The sequence below is a fragment of the Apis dorsata genome, unplaced genomic scaffold (genome assembly GCF_000469605.1).
Source record: "Apis dorsata unplaced genomic scaffold, Apis dorsata 1.3 scaffold_946, whole genome shotgun sequence".
NCBI classification, from domain to species: Eukaryota; Metazoa; Arthropoda; class Insecta; order Hymenoptera; family Apidae; genus Apis; species Apis dorsata.
Genome location: NW_006264055.1, coordinates 191,868 through 201,192, shown reverse-complemented (window position 1 = coordinate 201,192; position 9,325 = coordinate 191,868). Strand labels below are relative to the sequence as shown.

Sequence of the window (9,325 nt, the reverse complement as noted above, 5' to 3'; positions counted from 1 at the left end):
TTATCTATCTCGCTCTCTCTCTCGCTCTCTCTCTCTCTCTCTCTCTCTCTTTCTCCCTCTCCTCCCCCTCTCTTTCTCCGTATGGCACTGTGCGCGCGTTGTGTTTTCCACGAAACGAAGAGAAAAGGACGTGTGTAATGTGGCACGTGCGTGCATGAGAAAAAAGCAAACAGTGTGTACGCCCCCTCGTGTGCACGAGAGAGAATCGGCGAGAGGGAAGGAGAGAACGATTCCCCACGCAGCGTGCAACGAGGTTTATCTTGGAGTGCGAGTGATAAAGCCACTATCGTGGTTCTCGTGCAGAGGCTCTGTGACGCTTTTCACAGGGGGCAAAAAAAAAAAAAAAAAAAAAAAAAGAAAAAAAAAGAAAAAAGAAAAAAAAAGGCCCTAGAAAATTCGGTCGCGATTGCGGTTTTGAAATTTTCGTCCCGGGAAAGGAAACGAATTTTTCTTTTTTTTTTTTTTTTTTTGGATCTTTTTCTGGAAGGAGATGTGTATGCAAGTCTGTCTCCAAGATTTATTAAAATCTCTCTTTGGAAAATTTAATTTTTATTCTGCGTGTATAAAAATATTTATAAAAGTTATATTGAGATCGAATATCGAATAATTTTGTAGTTCTTCAGGTTGTGTCGAGGATTTNNNGTTAAGGAACTTTGTGAAAAAAAAAAAAAAAGAAGAAAAATTGGCTCGTAATATTTAAAATCTTTCCTCCTTCGTTTGCACACAATACACACGGAAGAATCGATGATAATCATCATAAAAATGTACAATATTATTAAATATAATTTAATAATAATATTATAAAATGGTGGTTAAAGAGCGAGTTCATCGAGACCAGAAAAAGACGATCTTCTTTTCGGGAAAAGTAACGTATGAATAACAATATGAAAGTAATATTATCATCGTATTTTTGAATTAATTCCTTTCCATATATTATATATTCAATATTCTACATCGATTTTAACATATCTGTTCTTGACAAGATCGAGTTAAAAAAAATTAAAAGATAACCAAATATTATTACACACACACACACACACACACACGTACACACACATAGCCTTTAATTAAACATCGAAGATTCATAGATCATTCTTTCGCAAATCTCGTTGTAATCTCCTCATTCATTTCCAGTTTCTTCGATTCTTCAAATTCTTCTTCGGTGCGATGCACGCCTACGATTCGATGTATTTCAATTCCTTGAAAAAAAAAAAATAAATAAATAAATAAATAAAAATCTGAATCTTTCAAAAGAAACGACGATAACAAGTTGAAAACGATCCACGGTACAAGGATATTCGATAACGAGTTTTCCTCTTCGAGAAAATAAACGGATTATTCCGAGAAGAGGCGAATTGTTCTTGTTTCGTTCGTCTTGTCTTCTCTCGTGCAGTAACCGCGGAACCGTTATGCCCAACTATCATATGCGCGTATATATATATATATATATATACATATATATATATGTATATATATATATATATGCAACAGAATCTTTGTAACCACGTGAGAGGGAGGGGAAATATCGCGATAGGAAAAGCAGCGTGGAACACGGTGCACGAGAAGTCGATAAAAAGAGCGTCGAACCTGTCACGGTTAAGGAAACGGGCTGTGCCATTTGCAAATTTCTCGAAAATTAATTAATTGACTTTCTTACGTACGAGTAAATCAATGCAATGAAAAAAGTGTAATATTATTCTGAGAAGTATGTTTGTATCAGTTTCCCATTCAGGAGTTGAGAATTCGTCGCAACGACGCTAATTCGAAAAATAAAATCGATTGAATTAATATATTCATCAACGTTTTTGTGTCATTAAATCGATGCATACGATAAATAGTAAAATAGTTTCTTCTAAAGTTTCTTCTAAAAAGCTTCATTAATTGTTATTAATCACGATTAAAAAAGAATTATTAAAGAAGATAGAAGTCACGTGTGTATCTAACTTGTGATAAAACTTGTAATGAAAATATGAGAAATAGTCGTACGATTTTCTTACGTAAAATGCATCTTTTATCAGTAAAAAATAATATTTAAAGAAAACACTTTTATTTTAATTATTAAACGTGGGATAGGATTTTCCAGAACGTGAAGATCTAGCAGAAATTGGTGAAAATCTAAGATCTACATGATATCTGAACAAGTTGATACAGGTTGTAACGATAATACACGTAACGTAAGTATCTATATAGGATTCTTCCTCGATTCTTCACTCTCGTAAAATCGTGACCACGACTGATCCTCTTTGACCTTTCGAAAGAGAAGATTTTTATCGGAAATCCCCGCGATGTCTCGAGCTGGCGCATACTTCGACAGTTTGCTTTGCAGTAGTAGCTTTCTTTTTATCGAAAAACGTAATTCTCTATAAACTTGCCTCACGAATTATCCTTAGTTGTTCTACGGTTAATTGCAGTCTTGGAAGTTTCATGGCTTCTTCCCGCCTGCCAAACTTTCAACTTCGAACGATTGTCGTTGGCCTGGAGCTATTCAAAAGTATACCAGAGTTACTTTCAATTGTTGCCTACGAAGTTTCCAGAGGATTTCTTTTTCTCTTTCTTTCTCTTTTTTTCTTTTTCTTTTTCTTTTTCTTTTTTTTCTTTTTTCCAAATTCAAATCCGCCACATCTTTGCCTGACATTTAAGGTTAATTAAACTTGCTTCTGCGTCGATTCATTGTCTTAAACTTTTTCGAAGATTTTCTCTTTGCTTTCGAAACGAATCGAAGAAGTTTCCATCCTCTCTGGGATATTTTTTATTTTCGAAAGTTTGTAGTATCATTGGCCCATTGGCGGGACGTTTTTCCATTTTTTGGTGTCAACAGATCTGACGATTCGTTTATATATATATATATGTATATTCTTATTCTCATTTTTTATTTTTTATTTATTTGTTTATTTTTTTTTTTTTTTTGCAGAATGATTGGACGTATTGAAAGACGTCACAGTTATCTGGAGTTATCTAACGGTCGCGAAGCATTTTATGTATTACTCTAGTTTCGTTTTTACTGCTGAATGATACTATTGATGTTCTACACTCTCGTGCATTTAATAATCTTTAAGGAGAATATTTATCGAGGAAACGTTATTTTAAAAGTTAAATAATAAAGTTAGATTACTCTAGTATTTTTTAATTTAATAATTAAATAATTGTAGAAAAGAACCTTTCCTTTTTTATGTTGTAATAACAATTTATCTTGTTCATTTAACAACATTACTAAGACAACATAAAAATAACTAAAAATAATAAGGATTGCATTGTTTCCCCAATAGATAACTGAAAATTGAATTAATATCTTCTAATATCTTTAAGTAATGTAACGTATTATGATACGATAATATCCCAATTTGATATACTATATCTATAAATTTATAACATTTGTTACATTTAATTGCAGAGTAAAAAATTTGCAAAACGCATTTCAACGGGAATAATCAAATATGGTTCGGTTATTTTTACGATTTTCCGGTGACCGATGGCGTAAACACTTCGATTATGTGAATTATAACAGTATTCTGGCCTCTCGAAGAAGGAAGAGGCCACTTGGCGCGGTTCGTTCACCACACAGCAATGAACACTTTGGAATAATCGAAGGAAGGGAGGAGAGAAAAAAAAAAAAAAAAAGAAAAAAAAAAAAAAAGAAAAAAAAAAAAAAAGAAAAAAAAAAAAAAAGAAAAAAAAAAAAAAAGAAAAAAAAAAAAAAAGAAAAAAAAAAAAAAAGAAAAAAAAAAAAAAAGAAAAAAAAAAAAAAAGAAAAAAAAAAAAAAAGAAAAAAAAAAAAAAAGAAAAAAAAAAAAAAAAAAAGAAAAAAAAAATAGGAAGAAACTCGATGAATACACGAGTGGCCCATCGACCGATTTCAAAGTTCGAGAAACGATCGCGGATTAATCTTCTGATTAATTTGTAGGGCTCGCAACCTGTGAACGAGATAACACCGTCGCGACGACGGATTTTTCAGAGAAAAGCTACAACCGATGCTCGTCCAATTCCCTATTTCATTCTTCGATGTATTAGTTTCGTATCAGTTTAACGAGAACTTTGTAATTAATGCGCTGTTGGTTTTAATGTATTCTAGGAAAGAGTTGAAAAGAAAAGAGGCTCGATACTCCCTTTGGTTTTAATCCTTTCTTTATTAATTCGGAAACCGAGTGGGTTTTAGCGAAGCTATAATTAAAATCGGACTTTTTATCATTATCTTTCTATCCCTCTTCTTTCTTTCTCGTGCTTATTCTTTAAATTTTTTTTTTTTTTTTTACTCTTAATTATTTCCTTGGAAAATTAAAAAATTGTATTTAAAGATGATAAAAAATTTCAATAATAAGAATTTTATTGAAATTATGAAACGAAGCATGGATAGGAACGAATGTTTCCGAACATTCTATATACCGTTCTGTTCTAAATTCCGAACGTTCGTTCGACAAATGCCGCGATTTTCTACTTCACGTCGAGTCATCGATCACCGCGAATGAACAATTTTCAACTATGTTCCTGTCACGTATTCAACTGTTGATCCTAAGAACACGTTTCAACTACTTACCTACTTCAAATAATCCGAATGCACATCAGACAAACAATCATTAAGAGAACATGAACTGAACTTAATCAAAAACCTAACCTAATTCAAATAACTTGCAAATTTACCATAACATCGATGAAACTTTCGAATCAGTTAAGAATCCCGAACCGTGAGGTAATCGTCTTTCAGTTACTTTCGGCGAATATTGGTCAATTATGGTTGAAAATTACAGAAAATTGATCGACTTGGATCGATGAGACAACCAAGAATCTCGACTCAAGAGCCGAGCGTCTTTCGGGCATCTTCGGCTAATTTTCCGATCTTAGTCGAAAATAACCGAAATACGATCGGCTCTAGTTTCAGCATTCTCAGTCATTCGTCTAGCGTCCCATCGGTAAACAATTTAAAAGTAGAAGTGTTCGACTCTATCTTTTCGAAAAATTCTTAATTTTTCAATCAAATTGTCAAAGTGTACGATTAATATTCAATTTCATAGAAACCAAATTATCAATCTCAATGGTATTAATTCGTTTATATGCTTCTATGTAATTCATATGTACGTTTCTAACCTAATCTAATTCATTTGAAATAACTGTTCCAGTTTCGACACTTGCAAGAAACTTTCGATTCGATATTACCTAAACGTATGCACGTATAGAGGATAATTAACGAACGACAGTCACGTTTCTCGTGCTCGTCGTTCTCGGTATCTCGAGTTAGATCTTCTAGCGGGTGTCCCATCAAAGGAGGGTTAACCCGATTTCCCAATTTGATCCGGATTCCCAAAAGGTCACCAGTTGAGCGTTGGTAGTCTTCCGCGTCTCGAGTAGTTGAGGATTTTCTCAACGGCGAAAGGTACTCTAATCCGATCCGTAAACACAATAGAAAGTATCTCAGGGAATCTAGGCTACCGAGCGAATATTGTTGCGCGCGTGCGCCACACGTCTCTGTATGTGTTATTCTCGGATACGTACCGAGACCTGAATACCGAGCTGCCCTCCAGCCTCGGCAAAAATGTTTGACATCCGGTTACCTCGTGGAGAACGGTCTTTTGACGCGCCATCGACATTTTTTCGGCGAGATGGGGGAAAAAAGGCGAATAGGTTAGGTAAGATAGCGGTGATGAAGGAATTCGAGAGATGGAAATTAGAAAGGGGGAGGGAAAAAATGTGGGGAATGGGAAGGAGAAAAAATGGGAAAATGAATCGAGGAAAGAGGAAAGAGGAAAATTAGTAATGGAATAAAAGATGAAAAGGGAAGGGGATCGAGAAAATGGGTGGTAACGTGGCACGCGGGAATATTTGAAATTGGGAGGACGATGAAAGAGAGAAGGGATCGTAATTTCGCGCAAATTCGCGGCTTGCCGATTTTTCCGCGTATTGTACTCTCAGCGTTTTTCGATACGGGGAATTTATTGATTCCCACGATCCACCAACGAGTTCCATAGAGACTTGCCCTGGGGGGAATTTTAAAACCGCACTCAAGCGTGCGGCCTAAAGTCCTGGGCTTAGTTGTTATTACCTTCCATCCTCGATGAAAGACGTTGACCAGTTTACCAACTAGATATCGAAAAATGGTGCATGCTTCTACCACCGTGGGATCTCGATCAATCGAATAACGATTATTCATCGTTTCGATTAATACCAGTGCTCGTTTATTACATATACGTGAACGACTATCGACCGTATATATGTATATATGTACAAATTTTCAAAATTTTTTCTTTTTTCTTTTAAAATTAATTTTCTTTTATTCGTTTCTTAAATTTTTACACGAGATTAACGATAAAATGTTTTTAAACCAGAAAATAATATTTTTGAAACGACTTTACACGTAGATCTTATATTTAGATATACGTTATTTAACATGAGCCAGAATTACACTTGATCATTTATTTATGGATAGATCTAGCTATCAATATCTAATAATATCTCGACCAGTTTCCGATTGAATCGGTTCATCTACACAAAGAAAAAGAAATTAAAAGATTCGAAATAAATTGTCCATCCAAGAATTATCTTCTTTTATTTAAGCATATCGATGTAATGAGAAGTTAAACGGGTTTAGCCAGCGAAATAAAGTTAACCGTCATAATGTCATCTGCCACGTTGTCACCATTCATTACAAGATAATTACACGTGTAATCAAATGTCACCGGTCTCGATAGGTAGATTCGGCAAATCAGCTTTCCGATTTTCGCGTGTAATGGAAACTTCATCAGCGGTCAGTAATCCCGATAAATGTCGATATTCCACTTTCACGATTTTACAAAGTCAGTCTCTCGGTAATTATGCTAATAGATACAAGCGGCTCACATTAATCGTTTCCAGATAATGCAATGAATACTTCTTTTTCTGTCCGAGTTTGCCCGGCAAACTTTCTTTCCCCGGCAAAATCCTCGGTTTCTTCGAATCGATCTTGTTTCGTTTCCAATCTTTTCCAAGAATTTTAACGAATCAACCGAGAAATCTAATCTCGTTAGATTAGATACCGAAGAAAGAAAGAATAGTTTCACCTCCATCGTATTCGTATCTCGGCGGGTCACCATTGTCAATTTTTCGAAAATATTCCAATATATTTTAACTCGAGAAATAAAACTATCTCGAATACTAAATAATTATTTAGCAACAATAGCAAATGTTTTTACTCTCAAATGTATTCTAAAATCCACTCTTTTTGAATAAACCAAGAGAGAGTAGAATCGATAAATACCATCGACACTTGTCGATTATTATTTTCGATCCCAGAAGCGAATTAAAAATATCGTAAAATTATATTGGCAATATTATCGACCGTATACATTTAACCGATATTGTTTTCAATACTACGTGCTTCCCTTTAGGCTATCCAAATAGCAAAGAGCGAAGACGATCGATAACCAGCTTACACGACAGCACCGATCTAATATCTAGTAATTATCAGCTTTCATCGTTGTTTCGAGACAAACAATCGTTGACACGGTAGGAAGTATATCGTTCGTTCGTTTTACATTCCCCGACACCGGAATTTCTTATTTTCTTTCCTACGAGATCGTCCGAGTTGCAAATTGATGGGGGATGCATCGTGGCAAATTGCTTCATAAAAGTGGTCACTCGTTCGAGACCGGTTGTAAATTAACAGCTACAACCACGTTTCTATCATCGGAAAACTGGTTATCGACTCGCTCGAATCGAATCTAATCGCATCGAACTAATCAAAACTAGGTAGAAATACAATAAAGACAAATGTATAAACCCTTAAATAATTCAACAGGATTCTGTCCTAATCGTAATTACAATTTTCACCAATTTTGTAAAGATCGAGTAAAGATTAAAACGAGGTTAAGTTAGGTTATGTTCTCTTATATTTGAAACTATACGAAGATCGTATAGTATCGAGATTAATTTTTTAAAATATTTGTTTGAATGTAAGGAAATTTTTATACAAGAGGAAATTGTAATTATAATTTTCACCAACTTTGTAAAAAGTAAAAATTAAAACGAAGTTAAGTTAGGTTATGTTTTCTTATATTTGAAACTATACGAAGATCAATATTTAAGAGATCAATTTTTTAAAATATTTGTTTGAATATTTGTTTGAATATAAGGAAAAATTTTTATACAAGAGAAAATTGTAATTACAACTTTGTAAAAAATAAAAATTAAAACGAGATTAAGTTAGGTTATGTTCTCTTATATTTGAAACTATACAAAGATCAATATTGAGATCAATTTTTTAAAATATTTGAATATAAGGAAAAATTTTTATACAAGAGGAAATATTATATTCAATTTGTAAAGGATTCTGGATCATCTCTCTTAGAACTTTATATAAGATTAAGAGAATTCAATTTTTCGTTTCGATAAGTTTCATAATGATGAATATTTCGAATTGGATAAAATGTTTGTTGGCGTTATGGTTATTCTAATTGTATTTTTAACTTTAATTTTTAACGCATTGAGAAAAAGGCTCGCAAATTGTTTCAAGATCGCGGCTCAAACAAGCGTGTGTCCTATTTGACCTTGTTTACAAATGTAACTAGTTGTCCATGGTATAATATTTCTAAAATATTATCCTTCTGTTCATTGGATCGATAATAATCCGATAGGATACAAACACAAAACACGAGTGAGAACGACAATAATTCATTAGACTTTTATTCATGGGGATATCCATTGAAAATCTTGAAATTTGACAGTTTTCGTAAAATATCGTAAATCATGTTGAGCATCTCTCTTTTGGAGGTAATCGAAAAGAAAATGACAGAACATCAAACTAGTTACGTTTCATAAACTTAAACGTAAAGTATTTCCACATATTGTTTTATTTTAATACATTAATTAATTAAAATTCGAATCCTGCACTAAGATTTTCATTTTCATAGGATCATAGATATTTAATTCTACAAAAAAAAAAAAGAACCATATTTACATTTCCCTTTCTAATTATTTTTCTCTTTCTGAAATATTTCCCTAAATCCATAATCAACATTTAATTTTCACACATTAAATCTTTGAACAAGGCGAATTCGAACAAGGTGAAAGTGGATTGAATCGAATTCGATGTTTGTCTGACCAATACCTCTATCGTGTGTTACAGGGGAAACACGTGAGACTCAGCATCGTCAGGGACAATCGTGATCGAGGTGGACGTTCAAACTCGCGCGTAAATGCTTCGAAGGCCATCGTCTTGGAACCATTCGTCCGGTTGACAGGGAGCCGGGTTGGTTTCACTTCGAGAACGAGCCCAAAGACTGACTCTGCATCGACCAATACCTGTAAGCACCTTCCTTCCATTGCTAAAACGAGTTTTGTTCCTTTCTTCAATTATGGGAAT

At 33.8% G+C, this 9,325-nt stretch overlaps 1 protein-coding gene across 1 annotated transcript in view; it reads left to right on the top strand.

Annotated features, from left to right (window-relative positions):
- Positions 1–9,325, top strand: part of LOC102672317 — an 86,479-nt gene that overhangs the window by 49,911 nt on the left and 27,243 nt on the right. Inside the window, exon 2 of the mRNA XM_031514271.1 lies at positions 9,089–9,266. The gene's annotated coding sequence lies outside the window, so the exon portion shown is untranslated. The remainder of the gene's footprint in view (positions 1–9,088; positions 9,267–9,325) is intronic.